Genomic DNA, 22290 nt, shown 5'->3' on the forward strand with positions numbered 1-22290 from the left:
AACTAAATAACAGTTATTACAATTAAGTCATACGGGCTCTTACTTGCTAGTACAGTTCCATATAAATATATTGTGAAATAGTAATAGGTTATTGGTCACACACTAAATGAATTTGGTCAAACCAAATGCCAGCTCATTCACCTTTGACCAGTAAGGCGTTATCCCTGAAATACCAGTCCAGAGTTGCAGAAAACCAACCAGACTCCCTTAGTTCTTAACAATGGAGACAAAAATATTTGTTTTAACAAAGGCAAGGATTAGAACTTCAAGATAATCAACTTACAAGATCAAACCTCAATTACTATTAATACTTTAAGCAAAAGCAAATGAGGTCTTTTTATTTCATTTGAATATCTGTCTTACCTCTTATCTCAATGACCAACCTGGAAAGTGCCAACATCAGGACAACAATGTCCAGTGTGTTTGGTGCCACAGGCCTCTAATCAGCTATGCAATGACCCCACCAGTATCCTGTAAGAAGCCTCCCATTTTACCCCAAGTCCACCCAGGTGACTCCAATCATGGACAACCACACGTGAAGGTTCTCGTCTCCAGGAACATACCACTTACCAACCAAAATTTTCTGTGCATCTACTACAGGCCAGGTACCATGCAAGGCACTACAGACACAGATATAGGAATGACCTCAAGGAGCTTATTAATTAGGAGAGAAGTGGAACAGACTCATGAACAAATAATTACTTGTTAATAAGTATGTGCCCTGAGGGCACCTGGGTGGCTCTGTTGGTTAAGCCTCTGACTTTGGCTCAGGTCAGGTCACAATCGAGGCTTGTGAGTTCAAGCCCCACACTAGGCTCTGCGCTGACAGTGCACAGCCTGCTTGGGATTCTCTCTCTCTGCCCCTTTCCCACTTGCATGCATGCTCGCACTCTCAAAAATAACAACAACAACAACAACAATGTATGCCCTAGTGTGCATGTGAGGACTTGGAAACAACCACTTTGTCCTTAGAGGAAGAAAAAGTTGAATAGACTGAAAAACAAACCACAAACAACTCTCTTGGATCCATAAGAGAGGGGAGGACACGGGGCAAACTACTGCCCCCAAGATTAGAGGGACAGACAGGCAAATAAAGGAGTCACATCTTACCTGAGCAGAGACTCACGAATGGAAAGCACCTCAGGAACCAGTGCTAGGTAGGAAATCCTAAATTGTAATTGAGGAATTGCTAGAAGCATGGACAAAAACTCCAGGGGACATAGTCATTGGTGGGGGTGGGGGCACAATATTATGAGAGTACCTCCAGGAGATTGACCAGGTTCCCATAGTAATAAATACTGGAGATGGGGTCCCTAGGTGGCTCAGTCGGTTAAACATCTGACTTCAGCTCAGGTCATGATCTCGTGGTTTGTGGGTTTGAGTCCCGTGTAGGGCTCTGTGCTGACAACTCAATGCCTGGAGCCTGCTTCAGATTCTGTGTTTCCTTTGCTCTCTGCCCCTCCCCCACTCGTGCTCTGTCTCTCTGTCTCTCTGTCTCTCTGTCTCTCTCTCTCAAAAATGAATAAACGTTAAAAATTTTTTTTTAATACTGGAGAAAAATCTCCTTAAGCTTCCACAGTGGGAGGTGGAAAGGAACTATTCTGAAATAGAGCACTTTGTTCTTAGCAATCCATGACACATGTGCAGATGAAAGGAAGAAGTTTAACCAAAGGACTCTGCATTTAACCTCAAGTTTAACCTTGGAAAATAAACAGCATCAAAGAGAGGGCTCATAATTAGGCTACTGAAATTCTAAATGTCACTTTGCCTCTGGTATAAATCTCAAACTGATTTTATTTCCCCTTTAAGGCTAGGCTTTGATCAAAAGATAGGATTTAATAATCAGTAGCTTCCTCCTAACACTATTTTCCCCCACATCCCACAACCTCATGCCATTGTTTTCCACCCTGCAGCCAGAATGGACCAACTTGTACCTCTGATCATGTTGAGTCTCTACTGAAAACGCATCAGCAGGGTTCTGTCTACTGCCCATTCAGTGGCTTCTAAGTCCCTCTAAGATCTGGCCCACACCTACCCTCAAGCAGCCTGGTAGCTTTTCGCCCTTCACTCACATGCTCCACCCCAGCCCATCTCTACCGTCCAGCCCCAGGTCTCTCCTCTCTTCAGCTTCCCCAAACTGAGGTTAGGTCCCCTCTATACACTCCATGGCATCCTGTCCTCCAGCTCTGTAGCATTCATCACGTTTGTATTTCTCATGCCAGTCTGCACCACCATACAGTATGGAATCTGTCTGGTACACCAACCACTGTTTCTGCAGCACCTTTTCAAAACAGACATTCAATGTGCACTTGAGGGGCACCTGGGTGGCTCAGTCACTTAAGCATCTGACTCTTGGATTTCAGCTCAGGTCATGATTTTACAGTTCATGACATTGAACCCCACCCCATGCTGGGCTCTTTGCGCTCTCTCACAAAATAAATATATAAAGATTTTAAACAATATATGCACTTGAAAATTGATTGGTCCTCCCAACTCCATTCATTCCCTAGAGGACCAGAGCTAACTAAACTTTTGTAACAGAGGTAGCTACTCATGACATAACAATCAGATCTGAGTACAAATACTTCAGCTACTTATCTGCACTCGAAATTTAAGAATTTACATTGGAACAGATCTTTCCCAGTTAGGACTTCCACATTGAGTTCAGTTGCAAAGAGATATCAAAAACAACTACATGGAAGTTGTCCTAAGTTCACTGATCTTGCAATTATAATTCGGCCATTCACTTAAAAGTATTTACTAAGCAACTATACTCTGTGCCATGCTATAGCATATTTCCCTACATGTCAGGGAAACAATGGAACATCAGAAGTAATCTCTCATATGCTTCTGATGGCTTGGCCAAGCATCAAACAGTTGACAACTTGGCCTATTTCAAAACAAAATCAAGCTCTAAGAATGATCTCCTATCTTTTACCGACACAACCAGAAAGAAAAATAAACAAGGTTTAATTTTATGTTTTCTTGCCCAAATAATCTGCCCATTTTTATAAAAGTCTAAAACTCACAAAATTAAACTTGCATATTCCTCAAAGTACTGCTGAGGGATACATGCATATATGGCAAAAATATATGATAAATGGGACGCCTGGGTGGCTCAGTCGATTGAGTGCCTGATTCTTGGTCTCAGCTCAAGTCATGATCTCACCGCTCATGATTTTGAGCCCCACACTGGGCTCTGCACTGACAGTGCCTAGCCTGCTTGGGATTCTGTCTCTCCCTCTCTCCAAAATAAATAAATAAAAACTATATATTATATTTTCATGGTAAAGCAAGAGAATAATAATTGTAAGATGCAAGATAGCAGTTGTGAGTAATGGAGAAAGGGCATATGGGAGGCTTCTATGGTACTGGTAATGTTCTATCCCTTAGGTTGAGTCGTAGATAAACAACTGTTATCCTTTGAAACATATACACACTACATACCCTATTTTGTTCTGGTTGCCTATAAAGTGAGGACAAACTGGATACAGAAGACAGAGCAGGACAAATGTCCACATAGCAGCAAATTCCCAAGATGCCTGGCTAATCACCAGAAACAGATAACTACTCAATGTTCTTTTCATTGTTCAAGCTAGAACATGCTGAGTGAAAGGCCCCTGTAAAAGAGCTTGATTTCTTCATAATGCTACCTAAAATCAGTAGAAACCATTGCCTGCCTCCAGTATCATCCCTTCTCCAAAACTTTTGTCACTGAGAATGCCAACACACACACACACACACACACACACACACACACACACACACTCCCTATATAAGGCATGGTCAGATATGAACTATAGTATTGTGATTCTGCAAACCACAAGTTCCTTATCTCCCCTACTTGGTAGAATATTTTGGCACTAGAATAGTTACAAAATGAAGAAAATCTTCATTCCATAAACTGTTTATCACTGATATCACTTCGATAAATCTCTTTCAGTAAGAAAATAAACTTTACAAAAAAAATTTGTGAATAGATATGAAAGTCCTGGGGCACTTGGGTGGCTCAGTCGGTTAAGTCTCTGATCCCCGATTTCAGCTCAGGTCATGATCTAGTGGTTTGTGAGATCAAACCCTGAGTCAGGCTCTACACTAACAGCATGGGATTCTCTCTCTCTCTCTCTCTCTCTCTCTCTCTCTCACTGCCCCTCCTCTGCTTGTGCTGTCTTTCTCTCTCTCTCTCTCTCAAAATAAATAAACTTAAAAAAAAAAAAAAAAGATATCAAAGGGCTTTAGAGAAACCACGGAAGAAATTCCTAAATGTAAGGCATTTTGGCACTAAATCAAATGACTCATTTCAGATGTCTGGTATCCACCCTTCAATTGGCCTTGCTCACAGCCAGGCTTTCTTTTCCTTCACAACAAAAAGACATGATTTTTAATTACTCCCTGACACTTGCTTTTGGTAACTATAAGGAAAAGTCTGAACCTAATATAATGGCCAAGAGTATACACTTTCGAGCCAGATTGCCTAGGTTCAAATCCTGGCACTGCCACTTAAAGGCTAGAAGACTCCAGTCACATTGTATGTCTCTGCTCCACACCCCATGCAGGTCACAGTCTGCACAAACATATTGTGTCTACCTTTCACTCTTATTGTTTAGTGGGGTTGTTTACAAATCCTCCATACAAGACTGTAATGCCCTTGAGGCTAGAGACTATCTTATTTTAACCATCAATAGGTACCACTTGAGATGAAAAAGTATCATGATCTTTAAACTCTCCATCTTCCCGTCTCCAAGGTCCTTCGGATTATTGGTAAACCTTCATCTCACTCTACCGCTGCCATATCTTCTGTGGACTGTATTGTACAACAATCCTACTAACCACAGTCACGACTTCTAGGCAATTAAGACTCAGAAAAACCTTCTCAATCACACAGTAAAAACTATGTGCAGCAATGCTTCCTTTAAATGTTATCTTACCATCTAATTCTTTGGCACTGAATAACTGAGTAAAATAAATCACTAAATTAAGCAAAACACTGTTATCTGATTTAGCTACATAAATGGACATTCCATCCCTTTTGTCAATGGTTCTCACACCTATTGCTTCAGTCTACTCAAGCTGGTGCAGAAAGATCATTACCACAGACTGCACTTGGATCCCAAGCCTGACCTCTTAATGAAAAAGGATCTGTTCCAACAAGTGGATGTTTGCTCCTCCTAACGCTATCTGACATTCTTAAACACCCACAAAATGTATATGAGTCAACTCTTATAGATTTCTAAGATTAAGACTAAAAATATTCTCTAAACAGAAGAAGCAGAAAGTTTAACATGAGGAAAACAACTGATTTTCAAACTAACAGGCAGGTGCATGGAAGTCACCCCAAGTGAGAAGCTATACTAGGCTAGACTACCCAAAACCTGATGTCTCCTTTTGAGATGAAACTCCTTTTGAGATGTCTGTGTGACACAGGTAAGTTTTACCAAAAGAGTTTCTTTGATAAATCACAAGACATTAGGGATTGTAAACTATTGCTAAAGAAGTTCTATTTCATTTTATATAACATAATACAAAACTTTGAAACTATGAAGTAAGACCTCCATCCTATTTGTTCTTTGTTCTTGTGGACATAATGAGACTAAGACCCCGAAGACATCAAGTCATTGACCACAGGTCTCTCCTGAGGAACAATGACTTGGAACGAAGTACCCATCTTCAAAGCTTGTCCTTTGCCATTTAGTCTTAAGGTACAAAATTTAGCTTATCATGGGGATAATTAGTATTGGTGTTTTAACCACAGAAAATTGTAGCTAACATTATTTGAATCTATGATCTATATAATCAATCATTCCCTAGATCAAAAGAAGGTTAATAGTAAAAAGATTTTTCTTTTAACCTAGATTTGAACCCAAATTTATGTAAAGTACAAATGTGCACCTCTTTACCACTAATTGTGAGATTGAAAGTGAAAAAATATGTAATGTGATTTTTTTCATGGAGGTAAAACTGACATATAACATATTAGTTTCAGGGGTCCAACATAGTAACTGGATATCTGTAAATACTATAGAATGATTACCACAATAAATCTAGTCAACTTCCGTCACCATACATAGTTACAAATGTTTTTTTCTTGTGATGAGAGCTTTTAAGATCTATTCTGTTAGTAACTTTCAAATATGTGACACAGCATTACTAACCATGGTCGCCATGTTGCACATTACGTCTCTGTGACTTATTTTATAACTGGAAGTCTGTACCTTTGGCCTACATTTGCCCATTTCACACCTCCTCCGCACCCTCCACCTCTGGCAACCACCAATTTATTCTCTGTATCTATGAGCTCAGCGTTGTTTTGTTTTGCTTTTATATTCCACATATAAGCGAGATCATATAGTTTACTTATTCTTTCTATCTGCATTTTTACCATGGGACAATACCCTTTTAAACACACTGGAATGGCTCCATCAAGAGACAAAGAGCCAATATGATACAAGCAACTGTATCAGGCTGAAAATTGTATTAGGCTGAAAACCAGAAGCCTTGGCTGTTAAGAGTTCTGCTCCCAAGGACTGCCCACAGGACTGAACGTATCAATGTACTTCACTTATCATGGCCTCAAGTTTCCTCACCTACATGAGGCTGTTGGACCCTTCTAGCTCTGCCATCTTGGAGGTGGAATTTCAATTTCCTTTACCTGGCTCTGTGTATGTGTTGGGGCTGAAGGATCAGCTTCCCCAGTATGCGTCCAACCACACCAGTGTGCTTTCAATCACCAAGATTCTAAGTGAGCAGAGGAGATGGACTTCACAGACTAAGGAGCATCTCCCTGCTTTCATGGTCATTACACCCATTTGAGATATGAGAAGTGGAATCCCGACAAGACCTCAGGCCTATGCCATCTCTTAGTGTTCCATCACACCTTGTCTGCAAGACATCCTGAGAATAAGGGCCAGTGCTTTGGCCTATTTGCTCTTTTCTCTCCAGCCGGACTGCATATGTACATTCACTTAGTCTAATTCTGTACCCTGGGTCCAATGGATGTGTTTCTATAATAGCCAAGATTAAAAATATGTATGGATAAAAGCCATGACTTTGGGTAGGGGAGGGGCTCACAGTGCTGAGAAAAAAGGTGATCCAGTATCTAAGCACAAAGGAAATCCAGCAGATTCTTTATCCTTAAGCTTTCTGCCCACACCAGCTTATCAATTATTATTTGACACTCCATACTGATTCAAAGAATAAAATAGTGCAGTAACCTCATTTTAAGAATTTAAATAAATCGTGAAAGAAAAAGATATTGGAATTTTATAAGCCAAAAAATTTTGGATGTCCTATGTCAGGAGAATGTTTTTGGCCCAGAATAGGAACACATGCATTTATAAACATACCATGAACATCTGGCACGGTACCACATGCTGGCTTATATAAGCAGCAGAGGAGAAAAAAGCAGATTGGGATGGAAGAACAGAAGTTGGGCAAGGGAACAAATGGGAAAAGGCAAGTAATCTGAAAGGTTTGCCAAAATCATAGATGAGTTTTAGACTCACAGTGTTTAACCATCTCAAGTTCACGTTCTTCAAGTCTGCCTTGGTACCCACCATACCAGGCACTTTCAGCCCTGAGCAGGATCATACTTTTCAAATCTCATGACTCTCTAGATTTTCTCTGCCTCCTTTGTAACCTTATCACAACTCAATTACTAGGTGCATTCAGAGGACAGGGAGGAATTTCACTTTTAAAGCAACATAAAAAGGAATTCCTTCCCATTGCAAAAGGCCCAGGGTGTGGATCTGGCTGCACCAGGCACCTTGCTGGCTGCCTCTCTGTGCAGGATCTTGGCTGCAGGTCAACATAAGGGAAGCTGCTGTTTCCTCCAGTGCCATCTGTTCAAACAGAGTGCACTGCTATGCTGCCCATGGGGGATTCTTTCCTCTCTCCCCCCCTCCCTCTCTCTCTTTTCCACACCCTTCCATCTCACAGCTTCCTGGCAGTGCTCTGGTGGAGAACTACAGCAACACCAAAGATGTGCCATGCTCACCAGCCTCCATGGGCTGACAGCAGACAGTCCTACAAAGACAAGGAGGAGGGAAACTGATGCTAACACTTCTATGACAGGGCTCCCAGGAGGGTCATAAGGTAGGGTGACATGCAATCATCCTTGAACACCCAGGAAGAACAAGAGCAGTAGTAATGCCAGAGGGAAGCTACTGTAAAAAACAGTATGGAGGTTCCTCAACAAATTAAAAATAGAATTACCATATGGTCCAGCAATTTCACTTCTGGGTGTTTATCTGAAGAAAATGAAAACATAACTTGAAAAGATATCTGCACCCCCATGTTCACTGCAGCATTATCTGTGATAGCCAAAATATGGAAACCATCTAAGTGTCCAGCAATGGATGAATGGATAAAGAAAATATGAGATATATGTATATGTGTGTGTGTATATATATGTGTGTGTATATACACATACATATGTATATATGTATACACACACACACACACACACACACACACATACTGGAATATTATTCAGCCATAAAAAAAAGAATAAAATCCTCCCATGTGTGACAACATGGATGGACCCTGAGGGCATCCTGATAAGCGAAATAAGTCAGATGTAAACAGAGAAAGACAAATACCATTCAATCACACTTACATATCCAATCTAAAACAAACAACAACAACAACAACAACAACAACAACAACAACAAAACAAGATCATAGGTACAAAAAAAAGATTGGCAGCTGCCAGAGCAGAGGCAGGGAGGAATGCAGGGTGAGGGTGAGCAAAATGGGTGAAGGTGGTCAAAAGGTACAAACTTTCAGTTATAAAATACATAAGTAATGGTGATAAAATGTACAGATTACTCATTATAGTTAATAATAGTATATTGCAGTGTTAGTGGGAATGCAAACTGGTACAGCTACTGTGGAAAACAGTATGGAGCTTCCTCAAAAAGATAAAAATAGAACTACCCTTCCATCTAGCAATTGTACCACTAGGTATATACCCAAAGAATACAAAAAAAACTAATTCAGAGGGATGGGTGCTTCAGTGGCTCAGTCTGTTGAGCGACTCTTGATTTTGGCTCAGGTCATGATCCCAGTGTCATGGGATCAAGCCCCACATCGAGCTCTGCACTGAGCATGGAGCCTTCTTGGGATTCTCTCTCTCTTTCCCTTTGCCACTCTCTCCTTCTCGCGCTCTCTCTAATTAAATTTTTTTTAATAAGGGGACACATGCACCCCGATGCTTATAGCAGCATATCTACAATAGCCAAATTATGGAAACAGTCCAAACGTCCATCAACTGATGAATAAAGAATATGTGGTGTACATATACAACAGAATATTATTCAGCCATAAAAAAGAATGAAATCTTGCCATTTGTAACAACATGGATGGGGCTAGAGAGTATTATGCTAAGTGAAATAAGTCAGTCAGAGAAAGACAAATACCATATGATTTCACTCCTATGTGGCATTTAAGAAACAGAACAAGCAAAGGGGGGGGGGGGGAAGACCAACCAAGAAACAGACTTTAACAATAGAGAACAAAGCTGGTTACCAGAGGGGAGGTGGGTGGGGGCGGGGACAGGTTAAATGGGTGGTGGGGATTAAGGAAGGCATTTGTGATGAGCATGTTGTGATGTTGCATGTTAGGTGTTGAATGACTATATTGTACCCTTGAAACTAATATTACACTGTATGTTAGCTATCCAATTTGAATAAAACAGGTAACTAATTAAACTAAAGAATGTAATAGGAAAAAAATACCAGAAGCATCACTCGTTAAACACTTATTAAGTGCTAGACCAGTGGTTGTCCAACTGCTGTCAAGATCACTAATTTTTTTTGAAACTGAAAAAGTATTTTGTGTACAAAAGCATTTTGTACACAAAAAAGGGAGAATATTATAAAATTTAGGATGTGTGTCGGTTTTATGTATTTGTATGTATATACTCAGTTGTAAGCTTAAGCTAATTCCTACTGATTAAAGAAGACAATTTAGGTTAATAGCACATGGACAGTCTCCTTTCAGAGAACTACAAAAAGAGGTGGAAGGTAGGAAGGTTTTGTAGGATAAAGCACAAGAAAAAACAAAAAGTATCTGATTGGGTGGGGCCCAGAATCAACCATCTTTGGGAAGAGATGCCCCAGAGCTGGCATCACCTTTGGGGATTAGCTGACTGGAAACACTGCTTTTCTGGTCAAGTGGAGCATCTGTAGGGGCACAAAGGTTACCTAAGTTTCATTTTGCTGACGTGGCACACCAGACAGGACAGGTTCCATCTTGGGCCTCAAATTTTATGTCAACACTATTACAGGTCACATTAAAAAAAAATTAAATAATGGACCAAATTTTATTCTAATCTCATATATTCATTATCTCATTTAATTCCTACAACACTAGGAGGCAGTACCATTATTATTCTTGGTTTGTAGTTGAATAACTGGAGATACGAAGTGATTCAGCAGCTTGCAGGCTGGCTTCCCATTGAAGGGGGATCTGAGAATCTGCACACATCACAGGTCAGATCAGTGCGGGGCTTTCTACCCCCAGCTCCAGAGCCTGCTACCACTTCCTTAAACAATTTGTCTCTCCCTCCAATACCTCCCACCCTTGAATCCTTTGTTCAACCATCTGCCCTCCCCTTCTGAATGAGAACACCGCAAGGGCAGGTCTTGTTCAGCTGAGTGACTTAAACTGAGCTTCAGGGAGCAAAGGATTCCTTCAATAGTTTTTAAGTTGAATAAGCAAATAAATAAAGATGGGGTTTTTAAAAAAGGAAAAAACGGAGTGCCTGGGTGGCTCAGTCACTTAAGCATTGGCTGAGGTCATGATCTCAGGGTGGAGAGATGGAGCCCCCCATTGGGCCTGCTTAAGATGCTGTCTCTCTGTCTCCCTGCCCCTCCCTTGCTCTCTCTCTCTTTCAAAAATAAATAAATAAATTTTAAAAAAAGAAAAAGGAGGAAAGAAAAGCAAAATAAAATGTAGCAAGAAAAAATAATGAACCCTGACTCTTTGGGGTCTGTCCCCAAATAACACTACTCTCTTTCTTAGAGCTACTAGAGGGGAAATAAGCAACTTTATGTAAAAATTAAATCAGATTACACACACACACACACACACACACACACACACACACACACACATACTGAAGCTTTAAAGCATCTGTCTATGCTTTGTTCCAGGTCCTTTGTTCAGGGAAAGCAATTTAACGACTTTTTAGCTCAACAAAGGTGGGACTGTGATTTATTTTGGGAGTAGATGGTAAAGAGGTAAACTATTCTAGATAAGCAAGTAACAGGTATTAGAGGACTGAAAGCTGGGCAGACAGAAAAAGAGCAAATTCTCCAGAAAGGAAAAGAACAAGAAGGTAACAAATTAACTCTAAACTAGGGTATGGGCAGGTGGAGCTAATGAAGCGTGTGAAGAATGGCTGACAGGTTTGGGCACAGTGGTGTCTAACATGCCACATCAAGATGCTGCTTGTGGCAGACTCTAATCATCATGCCAAAACTTCAATAGGACCACCTCTCCTTTGGGAGAGGAAAATCTGGGTAGTGTCCAATATGGGATGAAAAGAATGCTGAAAAGGGAGGCCCTTACAAGACTGAAAAGCAGAAGTGAAGAATCCTAGAGAAGCAAGAAATCTGAGAAGGAGGTAATTAGGGACAGTGGCCAGTACCATAAGCGGTGGAGTAAAGAGCTGTGTGCCCACGAAGCAGGTGGTGAGGGCCCAGGTCCTTCTGATTCAATAGAAAATGATGGAGGACCAGCCCACGACCACAGACTATTACCCAGTGTTACTAATCACCCTCACAGGGAGAGAACGCCTGTCCCATGCACTGCGGTCACTCCCACGCCACACATCATGACTCAACACCAACCACCAGGATTTGTGGTTCACAAGTCTCTTTAAAACTCAGTGCAAGTTGGCCTAGAAGCAGAAAAGAAAGTGAAGACGAAGAGAAAAAAACATTGCATTTTCATCTTAGGACTCTAGAAGTCTTCACCTAATTTAAGTCTAACCAATCTAAATATGAGCTGGTAATGAGACAGAGAAACTGAAGGGACCTTGTGAAAAGACAAACAAAAACAAAAACCTGGGATTTTGGGGCTCATTTTCCTGCTTCTGTTCTTGCTAGGACCTGTACCCCACCCTACACATGGCTTATGGTACTGAAAATGTATGTTCTCCCTAAAGGACTTAATGATTTCTTTGGAGTCTTCTAGCACAATAGGTAACATCTAAGGAGTGACTGGGCAGACAGGGATGTCATGAAGGTTTTCCAAGACCACTGACTGCAAACATCCTGACCCCAAGACCTAGGGCTCCAGGGCATAAGAATCATGCAGGACACCTAGCTCGGTGCCTGAGAGGGCACATCCACCAAACCACCGTCCTCAATAAAGACCCAAACCTCAAGCGAGACGACAGTCTCTCTCCTTTCCTTTCAGAGGCTCCCACATGCTCTATCTGTATCTGCTCTCTCTATATCTTCAATAAACTCTGCTCTCACTTCTTCTCATTTGATTTCTATCCTGCACGAAGCCAAGGACCCTCAGGCCCAGCCAGCCTGCATCATCAGTAAATTGCCCAATAGGAAATATTAAACTCTGCCCATTAAACCAAGGATCACTTTCCAGGTAAGACGACTGACTCCCATAGTTGCCTCTATTCCAAATATGAGTTCCTAGATATCTGAAGATGTTTGCCTCATATGTTGCCAGCAATGCACTGGCTGCTCGATTTCAACCCCTAAGTCTCAAGTCTCTACATCTTCTTCTGCCACACAATGCTATTCCAAACACCGTATACATGAAAGTGAATGCTCCACCAGACTTTCTAATTTTAGAACTCACTTTGAAATTTCCATGCTTTCTCCACCTGCCAAATTAAAGGAGGAAAACAAAGCAGCTGCCACAGCTGTTCTCCAAAAATTGGTACAGAGGTGACATACACTTTTTTGAGACAAGAATTTTCCACCTCTTGGGGCGCCTGGCTGGCTCAGTCGGTTGAGTGTCCGACTCTTGATTCTGGCTCATGTCATGATCCCAGGGTCATGAGATGGAGCCCTGTGTCGGGCTCGGTGCTGAGTCTGGAGCTTCCTTGGGATTCTCACTCTCTCTCCCGCTGCCCATTTCCCCGACTCGCACTCCTCTCTCTCTGTCTAAAATAAAAATAAAATTAAAAAAAATTTTTTTTCCAATTTTTTTTTTTTTAACTATAAAGCCAGAAGGTATCTGGAGTCTCTAAAAATGACCAAACTCAAAACAACAGAGCCACCTCGCCACAGCAAGGCAGCAATGTCTGGCAGCAACCAGCAAAATAAGGTGATGTTTTCAAGTCACTGCACTTCTCAAGTATTTAATTGGATTCTATCTCTTTGCAATCTCAGAACAAAATGATAAAGTCTTCTTCGGGTAAATTTAAACCTAATCAAAGCAAACAATAACTGCTATCGTGATTATTCGTTTACTTAACTCCACATATTTTACGCAAAATATCAACATCCAGTTTATACGACATTTTAAGAGCAATTACTTCTCCTTTGTGTAGAAAGCAACACTGGATGAATCTGTATCAAAAAGAAAAAAGATGGAAGGAAGGAAAAAAGAAAGAAAAAAAGCAAGCAAGTAGGCACTTTAAGAGGAATGATGTCCTAACCGACAGCTGCCTTGCCTTGTGTAACACTTCAACTGTTAAGAACAACACGCTTTAAAAATCAATCCTACAACTTTTTTTGCCTTTCACTGGCCAGTAACGATGAAACAGTTTTCCAAAACATGTTTATAATCAGGTCTATATAGCTAAAGGCAAACTGGATCAGAACCAGAATTACGGAAAGATTCTATCATCTTAATTTCACTTCTAGAAACACCACTACCCACCCGCATTGGGTTCCCGGCTTCTGCCACTTAGAACATCTCACGCCGACTAACAGTAGTTCCAGCTATGGCTCAGCCAACCATCTGTGGCTGTCTTTCACAATCCTGGCCATTAAGGAAATGCAATGTTTCAGTGCTGTTTGGTTTGGCTAGATTCCTCTAGACATAAGCTAAGTGCATGCATTTTTTATTCTCCAGGGTTTGAGCTCCAGCAGTGTTTGTAACATGACATTCAAATCTAAAACTAACCTTGACAAGATAGATTTTGACTGGTGTTCTGAGACAACCTAACAGAAACATATAAGCTGGGGGGGAAAAAATCCTTCCGCAAGAATCTTAAATGTATTTCCTTAACAAAACTAACACTGCAATCAACTACTAACAACAAACACCAACACACTGGCCTACAACTAGGATCAGCTGGGTGAGGCACTCACCTTGGGCAAAAAAAAATTGAAGACGGCAACAAAAAACCAAATTCTAGTCATTAAGATATTTTAATGCAATATTTCAAAATACCAAAATTAGTGCAAAAAAAATCTATGATGAAAAGCAATCCAACCCTGCATTTAAACAACTCACTCCCATCCATAACAATTCTTTCTCAATCTGTCAGGTCTGGTTTTTATTTTAAATTCTTGTATTTTGTTCATTCTATTGCACTACCACTGATTTATTGAGTTTAATGGGCACCCCTTAAATTTTTCACTCCAGGACAGTGCTTTACTCACCTCACCCTACCACAGCCTCAGCCCTGCCAACACACATTAACTTAATACTCACGAGGAAATCTAGTGAGGTAGTCTCACCATTACTCTCATTTATAAATGAATAAACACAAAAAAGTTAGTTACTTTGCCCAAGATTGTAGAGTAAGGGTCACCAAGTCAGATTCCAAACCCAGCTATGTAGTTCGGAGCCCACACTCTTTTTCTTTTTTTTTTTTTTAAATTTTTTAAAATGTTTGTTTATTTTTCAAGGGGAGAGAGACAGACCATGAGAGGGGGAGGGGCAGAGAGAGGGGGAGACACAGAATCCGAAGCAGCCCGATGCGGGGCTCAAACTCATGAGCCATGTAATCATGACCTGAGCTGAAGTTGGATGCTTAACCGACTGAGCCACCCAGGTGCCCTGAGCCCAAATTCTTAAAGACAAACATACCACCTCTTAGAGTTTTGTATCACAAAGGCATTCAGCATAAAATCATACAGTCCTAGATTTTAGGATATAACAGTATGTAGAAACTATCCAAATAAACTATAATTAATGACAATCTGGGCAAATTTAGTCATGATCTATTCATCACTGATCAATGTCCTCCAATATTTAGGCTAAGTGGTAATTCCACCAAACTCCCAAATTTTTCTAACTTGTCCCTAATACTTTAAGCCATCTCAATGCTCAGAATGAACCAAGGGAGAGACAGAGTATCTGACCCCTCACTCAAAGGACAGGGCTACAGATCTGAGTAGCCTAGAGTAGCAGGTGTCTGTGCTTAGGTTCTGAGATACCCTCAAATACTGTCGGCTTTTCAAAGCTAACTGAGCCACAGTGTGCACTGCAGGACAATGTTCAGAAATACTCCCAAATAATGTGTTCATTTGAAAGAGAGCAGAGGGGTGCCTGGTGGCTCAGTTGGTTGAGTGTCGGACTTTGGTTCAGGTCATGATCTCACAGTTCGTGTGTTCAAGCCCCTCATCAGGCTCTCTGCTATCTGCACAGAGCTCCCTTCGGATCTTCTGCCCCTCCCCTGTTCTTCCTCTCTCCCTCTCTCTCAAAAATAAATAAACTTAAAACAAAACAAAACAAAACTTAGAAAGAGAGTAGATTTAAAAGTAAAGCCACTACAGCTACAATGATCCCACCATTTTAGTCAGTTGTTTGTTGAAGGTAGCCATCAGAGTTTAAAAGGGTCATAATGAAATCAGGCTGAAAAGAATTTAGAAAAGTTATCTTGGAAAGAATGGTTGAAGTAACCAGAGCTATTCTTCTGGATGGGAGGCCGGGGGGGGGGGGGGGGGGGGGGGGGGGGAGGGGGGGGGGGAGACAACTTAGGTCCGGGAAGTGGTGCCTAGCAACTATTTTCAATTATCTGCAGAGTTAGTGGATTTAATTTGTGTGACACCAAAAGACTCAAGTTGGACAAGTGGATGACAGCTTATGGATGATGGTTTCAAGGACTGGCTTTCATCTCAGTATAAAGAAAAAAGTCTTCCAACAATTAGGCCCATCCAACAATGAAAAAGCCCTTCTCCAGTGGGGGAGTTGGCTGTCAGCTCCTAGAGAAGGGACCCAGCACAGAATGGCCACTTGGACAGAAGAACTCAAATTCCTTCCAATTCTAAGGCATTAAGAAAAGGAACAAATAATTAAACTTAACACATTCATTGTTGTGCATAGTGTTTAGTTACCAAAAACCCTAGAAAACTAAAACAAAACTATGAGCTCAATGGGAAGGAGGTCTTGCTCTTTCTTTGTATTCCAAACTAGATTCTTGATTTTTTTAAAACTAAGCCACTGAAGTAATACAAGTTAAAAATCAATCTCCCTTATAGAAAAAATAAACTGTGTCCTGAGACAGTATTTATAGTTACCATTTAAGAAAATTAGGAAGCTGAACTCATATATGCAATCAATATTTTATAGTTCTCCTGCAAATGACATTAGCTATTCGTACCAAGATCTACAGAGGTCATGCAGAAGGAAAAAATACAGAAGCAGTTAAGTCAGAATTTAGGAAAACAAAGCAAAGCCAAAGTCAAGTCAGATACATCAGCAGCCCAATACATTAAAAGACCTTGAGAAAATCTATCCAATCGGACATACAGGTAAAGTTAGAAAAATGTCCACCTTAATGATGACAAAATTTCTAAAAAGCAATTTTGGGTCTTCCCAAAGGAGTCTTCCAAAAGAGGCACACAAAGAAATTTAGTGGAAGTATTTTTGTTTGGACTAGAATGGAAACAAGACAGTTTTAAAAATTAGGTCAGCACAATTAATAGTTTAAAAACAATGAATGCTTGTAGCCTCTGCTGAGCAGCTGAGTGGTGCGCGCGCGCACGCACACACACACACACACACACACACACACACACACACACCTATATACTGCCTAAATCCCACTAGATTATGCCAGTGATTCCATTCAAAGCACCACATTTACTGCAGAAGATTTTAAATGAAATCAAAGTATTACTACTCCAGGGAAGAGGGAAGAAATCACAGAGAGAACCCTCCTACTTGTCAGGCATTTTACGCAGATGACCCCATCTGACCCTCCCAAACAGCCCTGTGAGGTGGGGTTCTTACAACTGAGGAAATCAAGTTAATTAACTCTCCCCAAAGTTAACTAAGCCCATAAGAAGTTTAGACAGAGGTATGACAGAGGTATGACTCCAAAGCCCAACCTTATTTCCTCTAGGCCACAGAGCCAACTGCCGGTGCCTATCATTCGCCATGCCAAAACCACTAGAAACTTGCACCTGGAACTTCCTGCAGGTATGTTAAACTTGTCATTATCATCAACCCTGGACTATCTTCCTTTTAACTAGGTCCACTTTCCCCCACAATCACTGAAACTCATCCCTTTAAAGAGTTGCATTTGGCGCTGCCATTCCCATGCACAGAGTCATATTAGGTATTGCAGCTTCTCCCAAATTCCCGTTTTCATTACTTTTACCTTATACCTGATCTAAACTGTTTGTGACACCACCTTAGCTGTGCTCCGCTTTCTCTCCCCTACAATCCACTCCTACTTTGCTATGAAAAACAGCCATCATACCTCTAAAGGAATCTGAGGAAGGAATTGATTCCGAACCACCTTCCTATTTATAAACTCAATGTGGAATTACATGAAAGCCCCAAAGGACAATTCTAACTTTCATGCCTGTAATTGTTCCACCTCTAGGTTTCAATCAAAATATCCTTAAATGTAATCACCTCCTCTCATATATGATCCCTCCATCAAAAACACCCTGCTCCGATTTTTCTACCTGCCAGTACCTTACCCATCCTACAAGGCTCAGTTCTAACACCATCTCTCCCACAGCTTTCATGGACTTTTTCATCCAGAAATAGATCAAACAACTATTAAGCACTGTCTGACGGTATGTCAGACACTGGAAATACAAAAAGAACTCTATGGGGTGCCTGGGTGGAGCAGTCGGTTAAGCGTCCGACTTCAGCCAGGTCACGATCTCGCGGTCCGTGAGTTCGAGCCCCGCGTCAGGCTCTGAGCTGATGGCTCAGAGCCTGGAGCCTGTTTCCAATTCTGTGTCTCCCTCTCTCTCTGCCCCTCCCCCGTTCATGCTCTGTCTCTCTCTGTCCCAAAAATAAATAAAAAACGTTGAAAAAAAAAATTAAAAAAAAAAAAAAAAGAACTCTATAAGTTTATACAAATGACTTTAGTGTTCTTTACACAGAGCCCAACCTGGGGTGGCTCGATCTCACAAACCAGGACATCATGGCCAGAGCCGAAATCCAGAGCCGGACACTTAAACAACTGAGCCACACAGGCACCCCTTCAGTGTTCTTATAAAAAATTTGTCATTCTTTTATGGTTTTTTTTAATGTTTATGTTTATTTTTTGAGAGAAAGAGTGCAAGCAGAGGAGGGGCAGAAAGAGAGGGGGACAGAGGTCTGTGCTGACAGCAGAGAACCCGATGTGGGGCTCAAACTCACAAACTGTGAGATCATGACCTGAGCTGAAGTCAGACACTTAACCAACTAAGCCCACCCCAGGTGCCCCTCATTCATTTTTTTTAATAGCACTCAGTATAATCTGCCTTAATAAACAACTAATTGGGTGTATGTTTTACCTTGTCAACTCCTTAAAGGTGGAGACCATTTTTGATTCCTATTAACAGGATGCTACTGGAATACGCCAAATTTAACAAGTAGTTACTGATATTTGAAGTCTATCCATTTGTTGACATTTTAACATCTTAACTGTTCTCCCTACTTTCATTCCAGAACCTTCCAATCTAGTTTACAAATAGCCAGAGTGATCTATTTAAAATGTGAATGGGGGTGCCTGGGTGGCTCAGTTGAGCTTCTCCTGGTTTCTCTTGGTTTCGACTCAGGTCATGATTCCAGGCTCAGGTCATGATCCCAAGTTTGTGGGATGGAGCCCTGCAATAGGCTGTGTGCTGAGTGTGGAGCCTGCTTAATATACTCAATCTCTCTCCCCCTACCCCTCTACACCTCTTGCATGCACTCTCTCTTGCTCTTTCTCAAAAAAACTAAAAATTAAAATAAAATAAAACAAACAAAAATAGTGTATTTCTTCAAGCAGAATAGAATATGAATCAGATTGTCAGTACCATATTTAAAAACAAGGGCTTTACCTTGGATTAGGCAATGACACCAAAAACCTCAAGCTACAAAAGAAAAAAACAGATAAACTGGACTTCATCAAATTTTAAAACTTTGCACTTCTAAGGACAACATCAAGAAAGGTAAGAAGGCAACCCACAGAATGGAAGAAAATATATGCAAGTCATATATCTAAAAAGGGACTCGTGTGGTGCCAGGATGGCTCAGTTGGTTGTGTCCGACTTTGGCTCAGGTCATGATCTCACAGTTTGTGGGTTCGAGCCCCGTGCCAGGCTCTGTGCTGACAGAATAATACTCAAAATAATAAATAAACGTAAAAAAAAATTTTTTAATAAAAAAAATAAAAAGGGACTTGTATCCAGAATATATAAAGAACTCAACACAGAAGGAACATAGGAGGCCATCTAAAAAATGGACAGGATAGACATTCACCAAAGAAGATGTACAAATGGTCAATAGCACATGAAAAGATGTTCAATTATCATTAGTGCTTAGAGAAATGTAAATCAAAATCACAATGAGATACCACCTCATGCTCATTAGGGTGTGAAAATCAAAAAAGACATACAATAACAAGTATGACAAGAGTATGAAGACATCGCCACCTTCATTCATTGTTGGTGGGAACATAAAATGGTTGAGCTGCTTTGGAAAACAGGTGGCAGTTCCTCAAGATTTTTGAAAAACTTTTTTAATGTTTTTTTTTGAGAGAGAGAGAGAGAAAGAGAGAGTGCGTGCACACAAGGAGAGGGGAAGAGAGAGAGGGACACACAGAATCCAAAGCAGGTTCCAGCCTCTGAGCTGTCAGCACAGAGCCCGATGCGGGGCTCGAACTCGTAAACTGCAAGCTCATGACCTGAGCCAAGGTTGACTGCTTAGTTGCCTGAGCCAGCCAGGCACCCCAAGATGTTAAACATAGTGTTACCATATGATTCAGCAACTCCACTCCTAGGTATATACATGACAAGAGAGATGACAACATATATTCACATAAAAATCTGTATATCGGGGCGCCTGGGTGGCGCAGTCGGTTAAGCGTCCGACTTCAGCCAGGTCACGATCTCGCGGTCCGTGAGTTCGAGCCCCGCGTCAGGCTCTGGGCTGACGGCTCGGAGCCTGGAGCCTGTTTCCGATTCTGCGTCTCCCTCTCTCTCTGCCCCTCCCCCGTTCATGCTCTGTCTCTCTCTGTCCCAAAAATAAAGAAAAAACGTTGGGGAAAAAAAAAAAAAAAAAAATCTGTATATCAATGTTAATAGCAGGAAACAACCCAAGTGTCCATCAACTAATGAATGAATAAACAAAATGTGGTATATCCATACAATAAATATTACCTGGCAATAAAAAGGATTGAAGTAGTGATACATAACTACAACATAGTTGAACTTTGATTTGAAAACATGCTTACTGAAAGAAGCCAAAGACAAAAAGTAGTATCTTGTATGAGTCCATTTACCTGACATATTCAGAGTAGGCAAATCCATACCAACAGAAAGTAGATCAGTGATTGCCAGGGGCTGGACGGAGGGGAAATGGGGAATGACTACTTATGAGTGCAGTTTCTTTCTGGGGTAATGAAAATGTTCTCAGATTAGGCAGTAGTGATGTGATGGTTGCATGATGCTATAAATATACTAAAAACCACTGGAACCACTGGTTTTATATGCTATGTAAGGATAAGTGCTATTGTAGATATCTCAGTAAAGGTGTTATACATAAAAAATAATGACAATAACAACAAAACCCCAGTCACTCTTCATCCAGTTACATGGAAGCCCAAACTCCTGATCATGCCTCAAAGCCCTATGCCAACCTTTGCAGCCTCCCCTTCTACCATCTCCTTCTTACTCACAGTGCTCCAGAAACATTTGCCTCCTCTCCTCCAGGAAAAACTCACTCCTACTCTAGGGTTTCTCCACATGCCCTTCCTCTGCCCCCAAATCTTCACACACCTGGCTCTTACCCTCACTCAGGGCTCAGCTTAAACATCATCTCAGAGAGGCCTTCTCCAACCCACAGTCTAAAGTGGCCTTCCCAGGCACTCTCCATCACTGTACTATCATATTTTGGGGGGAATATTATATAGCATACAAGGCTTAAGGCATAAGGTATACAAGGTTACCTTGACTATTTTTCCCTTGTTTATAGCCCATCTCCCCTCCTGCCATAACAGGCAATCAAAACATTTGTTGAACTAAACTGACACTACTGAATTTACTGTTGAGATGGTTAGAGACTATATAACTGATGTTACAAAACAGATCACCTTACAGGGAGATGATAATGAATGCCATATTATAGATACAGATGGGTATAAGAGGAATTTCAGAGAAAAAATGATATGTAGCTGCAACAGCTGTGGAAAACTTCACAGAAGCGGTGAGACTGAAAATAGACTTTGAGAGATTAAGTGTGAAAGGCATTCCAGGAGAAAGGTGCACCTGAACAATGCCCTCCCCACCTTGTCCATGACCTCACAACACTTCACCCACACACATCCCACCATGACTCATGGGAACATAATGCGAAACCTAGAACTTGAACCCGAAATGGTGAGTGCCTCAAGGGTTCTTCTGCATGCCTCCTCATACCTAATGTAGGCATAGAAACATCTGCCAAATGACTAACGAAACATCAGGCTCAGGTATTATTCCAGAAGTCTTACCATTACAATGAACAGTAATTTCTACCTCCTCACAGTTGCATAAAGTTTCTATTTTAGACCTTTTGGGGTTCTTTTTTTGGGGAGGGAGGAGGAAGTCAGCGTTTCCTTAGATTTTTGTTTTAAATGTTTCAGGAACAGAACAACAAAACACATACCTCTAGACTACCCTGGAACCTGCTGACCTCAGTGTACTTGTGGAGAGCTGAGCTGCAATGATGCCCTGGCCATCCATTGTTCCGTGTCCTGTTTGTAAGACATGAAGTGGATATTTCACTATGTACTGGAGTACCTGGATGGCAGCATGACATAATGGCAAGTTTAACCCTACCTATGGAGTCCCAAGTTTGACTACTAGCTTCTCTACCTTACTAGCTATTTGACCTAAAGCAAGTAATCCGACCTCTCTGAGCCCATTTCTTCATTTGCAAAAGGATGTAGTA

General features: G+C 41.1%; 1 protein-coding gene and 1 long non-coding RNA gene across 6 annotated transcripts in view; one reads left to right on the plus strand and one right to left on the minus strand.

The window, feature by feature from the left end:
* AK4 (adenylate kinase 4) overlaps positions 1 to 22290 on the minus strand; it is a 74523-nt gene that overhangs the window by 42215 nt on the left and 10018 nt on the right. The window contains exon 2 of one of the 5 annotated variants that reach the window (XM_058717117.1): positions 22006 to 22093. The exons of the other annotated variants lie outside the window; for them this stretch is intronic. The gene's annotated coding sequence lies outside the window, so the exon portion shown is untranslated. The remainder of the gene's footprint in view (positions 1 to 22005; positions 22094 to 22290) is intronic. 5 annotated transcript variants of the gene reach the window in all.
* Positions 857 to 22249, plus strand: LOC131504610 (uncharacterized). The gene is made up of 2 exons (XR_009258077.1): positions 857 to 1157; positions 21983 to 22249. It is a non-coding gene; the product is annotated as an uncharacterized LOC131504610 (long non-coding RNA).

This window comes from Neofelis nebulosa, chromosome 2 (assembly GCF_028018385.1).
Source record: "Neofelis nebulosa isolate mNeoNeb1 chromosome 2, mNeoNeb1.pri, whole genome shotgun sequence".
In the NCBI taxonomy this organism is placed as follows: Eukaryota; Metazoa; Chordata; class Mammalia; order Carnivora; family Felidae; genus Neofelis; species Neofelis nebulosa.